This window comes from Sinohyriopsis cumingii, chromosome 9, assembly GCF_028554795.1.
Source record: "Sinohyriopsis cumingii isolate HCF-2022 chromosome 9, ASM2855479v2, whole genome shotgun sequence".
Taxonomy (NCBI): domain Eukaryota; kingdom Metazoa; phylum Mollusca; class Bivalvia; order Unionida; family Unionidae; genus Sinohyriopsis; species Sinohyriopsis cumingii.
Window position 1 is genome coordinate 86,643,836 of NC_142969.1, and position 15,364 is coordinate 86,659,199.

The window sequence follows — 15,364 nt, forward strand, 5'->3', positions numbered from 1 at the left end:
TTGGTCTGCATGTACCACTAGATGGAGAGACCAAAACAGATTTCACGGCTGGCTATACCAAATGTCCGCCAGACAACACGTGCGGTTATCATCACGAACCAAAAATATTATTGGTGGTACACGGACTATAGTGACGGGTGGGGTTAGTGTTGCACTGATACTTGCATAATTGAAGATAGAGATTACTATTGGTGTCCATCTGGAAATACATGGCAACATTAGGGTGGTTAGAGAAAGAAACACATACATGTAGCATGCACTATGAAGAAGGAGAAAATGGCTATCATTGTTGCTTTGTATATTTGAATGGAAACTGTGGCTATTGTTGTGTTGCACCGTCTTCGGCATGCGTAAACATGGTGAGAGCTATACCTGGTGTTATATCATTGGTTATTTAACGCATACCGATTGGCAGAATTGTACAAATTAAGAATGACAGAACATGTTAATAAACTGACAAATACCGCTAAGATATACAAAACCAAAGTAACTACATCGACCTTGATGCTCATATATGATTGTCTATCTATCTTTCTGTATGTCTGTCCATCTGAATGTATGTATGTATGTCTGTCTGTCTGTCTGTCTGTCTGTGTCTCTCTTTCTATCTCTATGCCACTCTCTCTTTATATATTTATATATATATATATATATATATATATATATATATATATATATATATATATATATATATATGTGTGTGTGTGTGTGTGTGTGTGTGTGTGTGTCCCTGAAGAAGCGTTCAGTAAATGCTGATCTAACTGCACGGAATTATAGACGTTTGTGTTGTCTTTTATCTCGATCATATATATACTCCATGACTTTCATGATACATATAAAAGTTTGCATAAGTGTGCTTAAACACCTTTTCTTTATAAGGACATTTATAATTTCAGCTGAGCAGACGAAATTAAACTTGGCATAAAATAAAACGAAACATTTTTTGTCCAACCTCAATACCTGATATTTGTGATCTTGTAGTTACCACTCGCCTTGCCACTCGTTATAGTATTATATATTTTTTTTTTCTTTCTACCACGCAAGGATATATATTGTGTATTAACGGGTGTATATATATATATATATATATATATATATATATATATATATATATATATATATACCGTAACGTGTTTCTTATCAATCCGTTCCAAAATCGTTAACTCTTTGACAGACCATACAGTGTCAGTAGCACGACGTTGACCACACCATCTCAGGGTACACTTGTATATAGATACGGAACAATTTTTTTTCCGACTGACTGTAACTGTGCCTGAAGTACATTCATTATCTGAGCAACTTGAGATAATCTGCTATAGAATGACATTAGCCAGCCCTAATCCAATTGGGCACGTGATTTACCGTTGAATGCAGATATGACTAACGAACATCGCGCACTCATTTATGAGATCGCTCTGTACTTAGTTCTTTTCATCCGGGATTGCATTAACAATTCCTACGTGGACTGATGGCCTGTTCCTCAGCAATACTCAATATACAAATCAGTTCCAGTGAATTGTATCTGTAATTTTGAAAATAACGTTCGTGGTGTAAATAATAAAGATGTCTGCACATGTAAGTCCAATTTTGACCTATCTTTGATATTGTTAAAATCGCTCCCATATACTTTAATAAAGTGCTGTATAACACGTTTTTGAACCGAGCTATTAATGACTCTCTCATATACATCTATATTAATGTCATCTGTATTTTACATATTCGACTTCCTAAATGTGTTATCAAATGGTCTTGATCACTGAAACTGAAACTATAAGGTTGTGTACTAAAATTGTCTAAGAATATATCTTGGTTTCTAGTTGTCTGTCTGTCCGGTCTGAAAAGGTCTTTTTTAGCAATACAATCAGTCATTTTGGAATCATTTTAGGCCGAGTTGGGGCTTCTTGATCAGACTCAAATAGTGAAAATGGAAGCTTGAGTAGAAAGAGCAGTGGTTCCGTTATGTTATGATTGTTATGGCTATCACTGCCCATGCTCACCTTTAATCTAGCATTTGCCAGAGGTGGCCCTCCGAAGGAAGAATGATAAATGCTACTAAATGTATCTATTCACATTGAATAACGTTGGAAAATTAGTTGAAAATGTCAATGTTGAACATTTTATATCGTTTTGGAGGACACATCATCATCGAAGATTATCTCTCTTCCTCAATGTCATGCTGCTGGTAACTAATTTCGCTTACGATATATAATATTAAAATAGTAACAATCATGACTGAGTTCATATATCAAGCTGTTAGATGGAAACGTTGAGTTTTATTATGTACAATGTTATCATCACTGATAACAGATTAAGGTGGTTTGCCAAATTATTATACATACCTCGATCTCAATAAAACGGTAAATCTAGGTGTAACATGCTTAGGTTAAAGAAAGATTTGCAAACACGTACTACATATTATATCAATAGGTAAAGGAGATCAAAATAATAAACTTTGTCGCATGGAAACCCTGTGGAAAGATTTTCACTTCAACTTCCAAATATATCCACGTTTTTAAAAAAAATTGTTATTGACTTCAGGTTACATGGTAACCCCTGAGCACATATCAACGTAAAAAGCATACATGTACACGTTTTGACCGACGCTCCGGTCATGCACAAAAATAGTTTGTATCCTAATTTGAAGGTTTTGTTTTATAGACCAGAATTTTGAAAACAGTATATGCTGATTATGTCCTAAATGTGAACGTACTGAATCAATATGTTCAGTTTTTAAACGTTTAATGGACCAAATTTCTAACTTCACAACGTGAAAACGTAATTTTGCTTGTATTTGTTTCCATAATTATCTTAGACAAATATATTATATAACGAAACAATATTCGTTTGACCACTCTCATTTATTCGAAACTTATGAAATTCATGATATTTTATCTCTCATTTTGCAATCACTACATATGCTCATAGCATAAACATTCCCACCCATATTCCATAGACCATCTAAATGTTTGATAATAAAATCTGCAAATTAATATGGTAAGGAAAGTCAGTTCAATTACAAAGATGTCAAGTGAATAATTGAAATTATTTAAACATTTGTATACGAACATTATTATTTAAAATGGCATTAACATTTTTGAAGGAACAACACTTGCAAATGACCGAGCTGGTCGTTAGAACCTACTAAAAGGAAAACATTTTTTTTATCAGTATTAAAGTCCAAGGAAATTATAACGTTTGGATATAAAAAAAACAGTGTATATTGGAAACGTATGCACATTTCACTTTGAAAGGTACTTTTGTATATTTTTTTATATTGAAATGTTAGATGGGCTTTGATAACATAGATAGGAAACAGTGAGATTTTATCAATGACTGAAGTTTTGTATACAATACATATCTCTCTAGCTCAATGATTCTGTAATTTGTTAATTATCTTTATCTTAGCAATACAAAAATACCTTTTTTACATTTAATATACTTTATTTCATTATTTATAGATACTATTCTACTGAAGGTGGAATCAATATGTATAACTGTCAGTTTTATTTGTGGCATTTTTGCTACAAAGGCATTTATTCCTCATTACAGTCCGTCATGTGAAATACCTCCATCATTCCATCCGTCCATCCATCCATCCATCCATCCATACATTTATTCATACATTGATATATACATACATATATAAATGCATACATAGATGCATGCATACATACATACATTGTTATTTATATTTGATTTAATTTATATTTGATTAGTATTAATTGTCAGCTTGTTGGTGTTATATTGTTTATTTTGTTTTGTAAAATTCCATTACATACTTTTGTAAGGTAATTTTATTTACTGGATATGTTATTTACAAGAAATTCAGATCAGTTGTAAACAAAAAATACTAATATTTAAACTTTGTTTCTAAAAGCTGACCCTAATCATGTTTCCTGATTGATAGTAAACGACTATTTTTAATACTTATAAGTCATTCTTAGTGTAGCATATCTAGAGTGAAATCGATTTTGTACTGGGAGTACGTGACTTTAGACATGTGAATATCCTCTACTTTATTATTTCGCAGTTCTTGTTTTACCGGAATTGCGAATTAGCCATATTTAATAGTGATGCTTTGAGAAATAATTTCAGTTGGGATTTTAAAACACTTATACATCAAGGTGAATTTTCTGTTGAGACCAGTTGGAGTTCAATCTGAAATTTTGTTCAAATTAGTTTGATTATAAGAGATTTTTTTCTCTCTGGGAATATGTAAGTGCTCATTCAGAATTCTCGGACTAATACAATTATTGACATTTGATTTGGAATTAAAAACTGGAATATTATTATCTGTCGTTCAACATGGAACTGTTGATTCATCAGTACTATTCTGACTACAGCATTACGTCATACATCATCGGTTTTCATTTTAGATTCTCGTAGGAGCTCGAATTTAAATTCTTTAGAACATATTGTTACTAAGACTTCGCCCTTTTAATTCCTGGATTATTCTTGGATTAATTTTGGAATTGATTCTTAAAATAGTAAGTTCTTTTCCTCATACTGACCTTGTTTTGCTAGGGAAATAAATTATTTTTAAATTTTACAAAACTTGCTGTATTCACTTTTTTCTTGGTGTTGTTTATTGGAGCCTAAACACATAACAACATGCATATATACGTACATAGATACATACAGGCATACATACATACATAGATCCATTCCGGTGGTCTAGTTGTTAGAGTGTCAGCCTGCGATGCTGGAATTAGCGGGCTCTAACCCCTCCATTCATACCATAGACTTATCAAAATGGTACAAGCGTGCTGTCTGCTTTCGTACCGAATGTACATACATGAAATCGTTTTGAACATTTTCGAATGCAATGGCTGTATATGAAAGCGACATTGTTTGCCTGGCAGCAAGCAAGTAAAAAAGCCATTGAAGGAAATAAAAGATGTTTCCACTTTAAATATTTGGATTTAATGGAAGAATTTAATTAATCGATATTATATGTAAATAAATTTTATTTTGTTTGCACGTACTCAATATTCATGCAAGTGGCGCACTGTAATTAGCCGCGTGACCGTGACCTTTCACTCAAATACGTCTAACATTCTTTGCAAACGACGCACTTAAGTCTAAACAAGTAGTATGCAAATCTAAAATAAATCCCGCAAAACCAGGAATAATGCAGTTTATTACTTTTCTTAGATTTTACTATTATATAATTATAATAGATAATGGCATATAATACTTCTTGTGACCTCAGTTACGGACGCCATTATTATTCCAGCATGCTTCCGATTTCACGGTCATGTTCTAGCTTGGCCATCAGAGCTCATAGGACTCAACATATTCAAAACCTAAGATTGAAGCTATGCTTATTCAATTTCCTTCTATTTTGTTTGAACATTTCCTGTTAAGGCTGTTAAGGCACGCATGTCTACCATGCAAATGAAATTGCAATGTGAAAACAAGCTAAGTTTATCGAGCTCCGCATACAAGCGAGTTTTAAAATTTAATATCTGTTGTCTAAGATTTGCATTATGCAATTACTTACTTGCAACATATTTTCCTGAACTAATATTGCGATACGTAAAGGAGGTCTAATTATACAAATAAATTGTATTGTCAATTTAACCGATTATAACAATTAGGTAAATTCCATTCAAATAAGATCGTCGAACGGTTTATTTATTGCCGTAAAATTGCTTATTGTTTTTCAATAATTTTTTGACGAGTTTTAATAGAAAAGTTAGCATCGATAACATTATTAATAAGTAAAATCAATTTGAATTTAAATTCTTTCTAGGTTTTCCAAATTCATAATGACGTCTCGAATTTAAAAATATGCATATGCATCAGAACCACATTAGTGCAGGCTATAGAACACATTACCAATGCTATAGCAATGGCAGTAACCAGAGCCAAGTTGCCAGACTGGGACGAGTGTTGATGGCTACAGTTCTGACAATGGGCGTCGCTCGGCATGGAAACTATATGCATATGAGCCCTTAATAATTCTTTTATTGAAAAAGCGATTTTCCTGGGTAAAACAAATGCACTACACACATACAGCTGAATAAAAGAACCATGTGTCCTAAGTTCTGCTCTTTACAAATATATGATGAGTATTTTTTCCGCCGATCGTCACCGTATGAATACAAATGTTTCATGAGTGGAACACATTTACACACACACACACACACACACACACACACGCACACACACACACACACACCTACCTTGGTCGTAATAATGGACATTTAAAATTTACCTACAAATGTACTTAATTTGAAAATGAATGTTTTGTTCTCGTGTTTTACAGATACCGCTAATATAATATCACATACAAATTTTTTCCTATTATATTTCTGGAATACGTTTACACACACACACACACACACACACACAAACACACACACACGCACACAAACACACACACCCACGCGCACGAGCATGGTCATAATTATGTGCATGGAAAATTTACTTTCAAACGTGCTTAATTTGAAAATGAATGTTTTGTTATCGTGAGAGTCATTGAGTTAGCTCTTCTTTGATATCTTATACACTTTTGTTACATTTATATTTCATTTAACTTAACTTGTTTATTGTCGTCGATCAAAGGAAAAAGGTCAAGACCACCTGTAGTATGTATTCATATTCGACATGGTAATTGATGATGTCAATAGCTTTAAAGGTTTTGTACTCAGCGAGATTTGATATCATTTGCTGACTTCTTGTTTCAAAATGAAGGGAAAAGCGGAACTGTGAACGATTTTCTCGATGAAGAGAATTAAAGAGAGATATTCAACGAATTTGTCACTCAGATATCTTGTATAGCACTATATACAATTAGAGGTACAAACAAGATTAAACAACCAGAAAAATAACCAAACAGCTTAAACTATTAATTTTACGGATTAAATCAATAATGATTATTTTTTCTCAACACGGTTAGTAAAAAACATTATAATTAAGGTCCAGATAAAAGAGAAAGACGAAATCCCGATATATATATATATATATATATATATATATGTATATATATATATATATATATATATATATATATATATATATATATAGATAGATAGATAGATAGATAGATATATAGATAGATAGAATGATATATATATATATATATATATATATATATATATATATATATATATATATATATATATATATATAGATAGATATATATAGTGATATATAGATAGATAGATAACTGGAAGGGAGAGAGACGATCCAAACAAATTGTCCTTATATTTGAAGCCAGGATTAATGATTTCTTTGATCTGGAGTTGAGACTGTAAAAGAGTTACTTACAGTTAAGTTCATAGGTGTTTTCAAATTAAGTTGTCTGGATTCGTTCGTATTTATACACGGGTATGCTGTCTTATATTTATTTCTCACTCTTACAAGCTACATGACATGCTAAAAATGCCCTAATTTGAAGTATTATAACTGTTGTAACTTTCAGTTCCATTGTTAGGTCTTAGAAAAACGCAGTTTTATAGTTTTAAAAGTCTTGAAGATATCAATCATTTAACTACAATAGTTAATTATTAATGTGAAACAAGAGAAGAAGGAAACAATCTTTTCATGAAATAACATCAACATGTCCTACGTAAATTATTGGATATTATTCGTATCCATTTATTAGTATGAGTAATACGTTATAGTTTAGTTAATTGTGATCAACGTTCAGGGCTTTTCATGACATTGACTTTATGCTAGAGTAGACAATATCATAAACATTTAACCTTCAAACATTTTATTATACTTTGATCGGAGTTTGCAACCTATCCATGGTCTCTCGGCCTTAGATCCCATGTGCATCTAAAAAGTCATAACCTCAAGGCTTTTCACCCGTTCAAGCTTAACAATTGATAACATCACGACCTTTCGCGGATACACACTTAACAAATCATAACCTCTCGGGTTTTAATTCATACACACTTAGTCTTAAAATATCCCTGTCGTTTGGTAGCATTTAACTGACCTCAAACATACTTTCAACATCCTTTATACAGAACGTCCTGGGAGTAAGGATAGGGGTATAAATGAGTTATACCATTGCTTAGAATTAACCAATCTATCAACTACGTCCAGAAAACTTCTTCATGGATAATGTTTACGTTCGACAAAAAAGTTTAAATCATTTTTAGAACAAATAAGCATTGTTATGCAAATTCAAATTTAGACATCACTTTCTACTAAACGGCCTGGCATGATATTTCTAAAAAATGGAACGGATCGTTGCACTTACAATTTTACATATTTTCCGTTGTCTTCGCGCTCTAGAAATGTATCAAGTTCAGACCTCTATTTTCTACGTTTTATCCCTGGAAACAAGTTCTTATTATATTTTAAAGGTGTATTCACTTATATAATCTCTTTCAGAAATATTTTCTTTTGCCGGAATGTAGTTTTATAATTCATTCATTTCAATAGATTTCCCCTGGTTTTCTACTCATAAATGAAAATGTTTGATCCAACGTCTCTTATGAAATATGAAACGGAATTCCTACGAATTCTGGGCAAAAAAGATTTCCATCCGCAATCCTTAAGAAAACATTTTTTTCCAGCTCTTGAATTACTAGCATGATTAATATGAATTTTATTTATTTTTGTTTCATTCATTATTAATGATAAGTTTTGAGAAAGTTGCGTCTGATGCAGACAGGGGTTGTTTTCTTATATGTGTTATATTGTTTATCCAAACTTTCTCGCTGAATGATTTGTGATAATGGTTTTATTTGCAATCATTTCTGATTGTATCCGTATTTTTATTATGGGGCTGCATTTCTTTTGTTTTGTTGTTTTCTTCTTGTATTTTAAATCTCCAGGTTTTCATGTACCTCCCTGCGGGTGCGATTTGCATTTTTTACTTTCCAGACCTTTTCCGACAAGAATGGAGCAGGCTGACAAAACTTGAATTCGATCACTGCACAATCATCGATATTATATCCGGAACGTTTCATTTCACCGTGATTGTTGATTTAATTTTTCTATTTGGCCTGTTTGATAAAATTTTATCCATTATAGTTCTAATTGGATATTTAATATGTTTTCCCACATTTGAGCTACGTCATGCAAAGCTTATGCTATGCAGTACATTTTCGTTAAACTCCACGAGGGAGGTATTCGGTAAACATTATTTAATTAAAAGTTGTCATATGTTATCGCATAGAACACTGATTCTCAAACAGTGTGCCGCCAGAGATTTGCAGGTGTGCCATGGGAGTTTTGAAAAATATTTAAAATTACTAGCGTTTAGAAACCTTGAATATATCGACAAATTAGATGGTAAATCAATGTCGCAAAAGTTAAAAATGTAACATCTAAAAACGCAATCTCTGTCATTCATTGGTTCCATTCGTAACGCGAGACATGTGCGAGATCTCGGGTGAACTCTATAGCTCTAATTATAATAATAGTCTTATAATAAATACATGCAGCCCATTATGCAATGTTCTCGAATTTCCCACGCTAAAATAACAAATACACGACCTAACAAATCAGACCGCTACATTTGGCCGCTTGGGGTGCAGCTATACAACAATCTCGTATTTTCCACGCTAAAATAATAAATACACGACGTAACAAATCAGACCGTTCCATTCCAACTTTGATTCTTATAAATAAAGTTTGTTCATTGTTTAGCTATGGAGAAATACTTCAGTCTGAAACTCTGGAAGAGAAACTGTTAAATGAAAAGCAAGGAAGCCAGCGAAAGTACAAAGAAGATTACATCGAGTATGGTTTCATCGCTTCGGATCTGAAGATGCTCAATTGCCATTCTGTCTGATCTGCAACGCAGTTTTGTCGAACAAGGCGCTTGTTCCCAGTAAATTGAAGAAACACTTGGAAACAAAACATCCAGCTGTAAAGGACAAACCAAAGGAATACTTCGAAAATCACGTGGTTCAACAAATTAAACAAGCTAAGAAACTTACGAACTGCATGAAGCTGAACGAAAAGGGATTGATTGCAAGTTATAAGTTCGCTAAGGTGTTGGCAAAGCGTAGGAAAGCGCATAAAGAGGCTGAATCAGTCATTGCGCCAGCATTAGGAATTGTCGTTGAAACTATGCTTGGAACCGATGCTGCCGAAAACGTAAAGAAAATTCGTTTGTCAAATGACACGATTTCGCGCAGAATTGACGACTTATCGTCAGATTTAAAGGATCAAAATTCGAAGCACCTGACGACGAATTGTCTCTGCTGTGGTCTCTTCGAGTTGATGAATTTACAGACGTTAGTGGAAAAGCTCAGCTGCTGGCTTTTTTCGATTCATAAAGGATGGAAACTTCGTGAACGAGTACTTATTTTCCAAACATTTGGAAACTACGGCGAGACGCGAAGACATTTTCCATTTGGTGAATGAAAACATTTTGCTCTTCAGCCTACAGTGAAACAACTGTGTCAGCGTTTGCACCGATGAATGTCTTTCCATGCAGGGAAGAAATAAGGGATTCGTCACTCTCGTGAGCCAAGAAAATCCAAACATGTTAGTTGTTCACTGTATGATCCACATAGAAGCTCTCGCCTCCAAATCTTTGCCTAAAGATTTGGAGTCTGTTCTGAGCCAAGTTAGTCAAGGCGTAAACTTCATCAAAGCTCGACCGCTTCTATCTCGACTTTTCTCTCAACTCTGTGAAGCTATGGATTCAGACTACACATGTCTGCTGCATCATACCGACGTTCGTTTTACTTTCAAGGAGAAAAATGTTAAAGCCTCTCGTCCTTCTCAAGATTGAAGGGATTTCCTTCTTGGAGGTTGAAAAAACAAACTTTGGATTCTCTGTTCATGACGAAATCTGGTGGCTGAAGGTTCAATTTCTCGCCGATTTATTCAACAAATTAAATTCGTTGAATTTCAGTCTTCAAGGACCATCGGAAAACATCATCACTGCAAAATCAAAACTGAAGTCATTTGATGAAAAGTTGTTGCAAAGTAATGTCTCAAAGGGAGTCCTCGACTGCTTTCCTACTGTCAATGAATCTCATTCAAACAAAAAAATCATCCTTGAAATTCAAGACACACTGAGAGACCTACAAACGGCACTGATCATTACTTCCACATCATATGCAAGCGATGAATATGGATGGGTGATCAATCCGTTCGGAAACAACGAAACTACAAATCTTACAACCGAGGAATAAGTAAAGCTCATTCATTCAAAAAAAGATAAAAATTTTTTCAGTCAACATTTCTCGAAAAGAGCCTGGAAAAGTTTTGCATCTCAATCAAGAAGTCATAGCCTGCAATCAGTTCAAAACCAATCAAAGTAATTCTGCCATTTGTGTATTCGTGGTTTTGTGAGTTTGGATTGTCAGCATTGACTGAAATCAAATCGAAAAAGAGAGAGACGCGTCTTAAAATCGACGAAGAAATGCCGACTTTGGAGCCTCGCTTCAATCTCATTTGCTCTCAAAAGCAGGCACATCCTTCACATTAAATTTAAAATTAAATATATATGTAAAAATAAATAAGGTTTTCACCACAAAAATTGATAAATCTTTTCATATGTGCCCTGAAAATGTTTAGCTCTTTTTGGTGCACCGCAAGACAATAAGTTTGAGAAACACTGGCATAGAGGCACACAACATAATTTTCCTTAGCGTCGAGGCACATAATTGGTTCCCATTCAACACAGTTTACAGTAAACATGTTTCATTAAACAGTATGCAAAGCCATGTAAATTAGTAACATTTAGATGACACTTGGGAAGATATGCAATGTTAAAATAACTTGATATTCCATGTTAAGTATTCCTTTAAGGATCGTTCATGGATAATATACACCTTTATACATTTTTTTGATTCAGCCGAAATATATGATCTCGACAGAATATCCACTTTTCATGCGCATTGTTAAATACGGCCAAGTGTTTGATCCGCATTATTTTCTAGGTCGTAATAGTTATTTTGTGTCCATAGTGTTGTTCACATGCCGATACCTGAAGATGGTTTGGTGACCTTTACAAGATTCAATTACATCAATGTCTTTTGATTACATTTACCAACCATACCGTTTATATTTTTTTGCAGAAAATATCCAGCCGATTGGAACTATTTATGATTATACTAGATGTAAAGTTTTTATGCTTCTTTCAGAAGACATTTGTTATGTGTGACTGCAATGGCAGCATTTACGGTATGAAACCGGTACATTACACAATTAAATCAATAAGAAATGATTCGGTAGATACCGTTTATATCGCCATGGTGGCAAATGCAGTGCAGTTATACTGCTGGAAAGTGCCTGGAAACCATAGTTCGACTGGCCTAAGGTGGCGTAGTTTAGATAGTTCTCTGATTTAAAGGACAATTGCATAGTTTCTACTGCCAGAACTGTTGGCAGTACGGAAACCTAACGAAGAGAGGCCGTGCGGGTGTGCGGTTGGTGGATATTCGGCAGGTTGTGAGATCTGTGGTCTTGAACTGATTATAGTAATATGTATGTATAGAAAGGACACGTCGGGCTATCTAATTTACAACAAAAGTTGTATGGAAGTCTTTGTGAATTTGGGGTAAACGTATGACTTCTAGCGGGAATCGCGTTATGGTTTGACACCGATCTGTCAAGTAAACATCCCTGGCTTGTAACAATATATATAATTAATGAGATTGTTATGGTTGTGATAGTCCAGCATACAGTGGTGCTTCTAAAGGAGATCCCAACACGATTCTAATTGATGACATCTATGTAAACGGTATAATTGGGAGCTGATATTTATATGGCGGCACTCAGTGTTGCCTCATGTACTTTGACGGCGATCTTTTATTGTTTCCGTTATAGATTTTATGCTACTCTGAAGTACATGATAGATTTCCTCGATCTGATCTGATCTTGTTGAAATTCGAACGACGTTCCCGTCTGGGAATACCAGTGCATTATTAGCGTCTAATCCACCATGAGTTTCCTGATATTTGACCAACTATAATAAAGTCGTAATTGTGCAAGTGTGATCTTTAGTAACCGACCGTTAGATGCCTTTATCGGAGCTGGAAATCCAATATCTCATTCAGGCTGCGTTGACGTCGCTAATATCAGTGTCGTCGTTGTGTTAGCGACAATCTGCTTCAGTGAGGCATGTTAGTCTGCGGCCATTATTATATATGTGGCCAACCTAAATGTGGCGTTGGAAATGTGGTTGTGTGGATGGTCGCGTTCTTGTGATACAAATAATACATATCCCTGATTGCAGCAAATTCACTATATGATATTACATCACCATTTAACCCCGCTGCCATAATCGATTATATATTTCTACATATTTGTGTCTCCGCCCAGTTTATTTATGTGTTTATATAATTTTGACCGGCACATATAGATAGTTTTTTCGCGATAATATTAAGGTTACTCTAGCAATCAGTAAGGATACCGTATGTACATCATTGTTGATGACGATATTACGTCTGCAGTATTGTATTGTTTTGTCATATGACCCTCGACGATTTTTTTTCTGTGGTGCCTACCACGCACATTCTTACTTAAATCTGTAAGACTGCGTGCGATTCATCCTCGCGTTATCTTATCAAAGTGTTGCAGCGACGAATATCAAGACACATGGTATACTGCGCTGTGGTTATTTTTTGTTTTCTGGATCCAATACTGTGCTATGGTAAATTTGTTTTCAAAACTGTTCAGGCTTCTTTCCTGGTGGTTGATCTTGGAGCCTAAATGTGGTGCAAAGGTTTAGTACCTAATGAGTCCCTAAATATTGTATTTCTTCTTCACAACATAAAATGGTCTGTAACTGTCAATGGTGCAGATCTCAGAGAAAGGCAGATGATGTTCAACAAGAAAACTCACAAACAAAGCTCCTGAATTGGTCGCATGCAGCACTTCAGTAGGTGGCTTCAATTATTCTAGAGCTCAAGTTTTCCATTGAAGTCAGAATGGATAGTAACCAGTGCCTGTAATTTTCCATTGAGGTCAAGATATACCAGTATGGGCGAGAAGAGCACAATGTACTCGAGACAGCAAGTTTGGATTGAAGTCATTATGGACAGTAACCACTACCAGTAATTTTCCATTGAGGTCAGAATAGACCAGAGTGGGAGAAAATCACATAATGTTCACGGGACAGTAAGTTTGCGTTGATGACTAAATAAACGGTAACTAGTGCCAATAATTTTCCGTTGAGATTATAACAGAGTCCATATACAAATTAACATTGATCGGAACATATCCTTTTGATAATAAATTATAATTTTGTTTCTTCCAGACAGACTTACATACAAGGCTCTCAATACAATTTTGTAACCAAAAATGTTGCATTTTTGGGGGGCGCGAAAGGAGAATGTCTTAATGTGGGGGGTGGGGTGAAAATCGACACCATACTTAATTTGGGTGGGAGACCTACTCTTGCTACTTAATGGGGTAGTCCCTTACAATTGCAGTAGCCTATATTACAAGAACTATTTTATTGACTCAGTCCTTAAAAAGCTAAGATGTATATGGACATTATAATCACAGACGCCATTTAATGACTCAAATGGGCTTAAAAACCCTCCAAAATACAAACTGTTTTATTACCCATGTTGTTAAATTTTACTGTTACTGGCCACATTAGAGGTTTGAAAAACATTCTTTTGTAGCTTTTGTAACTTATTTGACCACATCAATGAGGTTAACACTTCGGGTGTTGCATTGCATTCAGTTAGAGAACTTGCGGGGGGGGGGGGACACCAGACAGATGCCCCCCATTTCCCAAAAAGTATAAAAAGTATTTTATGTTTCTTTGTTTCCCCCTCAGATATGTTGTATGTTCTATTTAAACAGAATTTTGTGTAAAAAATTTAAATCTAAATTTTGATGGGGTATTTATTTTTCCCTAGTGCTATCTAAAGGGTCGTTCGTCCGAGCCTGGTTTAATTCAAAATTGCTCGAAGACCTTTCGCTTGAAAATTTTGTGACCTTTGCTAGAGGTCACCTAAGTCTCAGTGTTTGCTATTTGTATTAGTGTTATATTGTGTGTATGCTATATTTTCTGTATGTTTGAGACAGCAAGTATAAATCAAGTTTTGTCCCAGTAGTTTTATTTCAAATATTTGGATTTAGATTCCATTTTAATTCATTTTATGTTATTTTCCGTTAATTTATTTTCAATTTAGAATTTTAGTGATCGGAACGGTGCGATATGTTAGGTTTGAAAAAAAATTATGTTGTTTCATTCGAGTATTAATATGTGTCGTTCCTCGCAAAAAGTTCTAGAATTTAGAAATAGGTAGGCTTTGTTCGATTCAAGATCCACACTTCTTTATTCTCATTGATTTCTCCTGAATCGAGTTAGGCCTCCTTTTAGTATTTTATTAAATTGTTTCTTTAAAAAAATCCTAAATTGTTTGTATAACTATAGGATTGTAGATTGGTCAACCATACAGTACGGGAGCTGCATGGT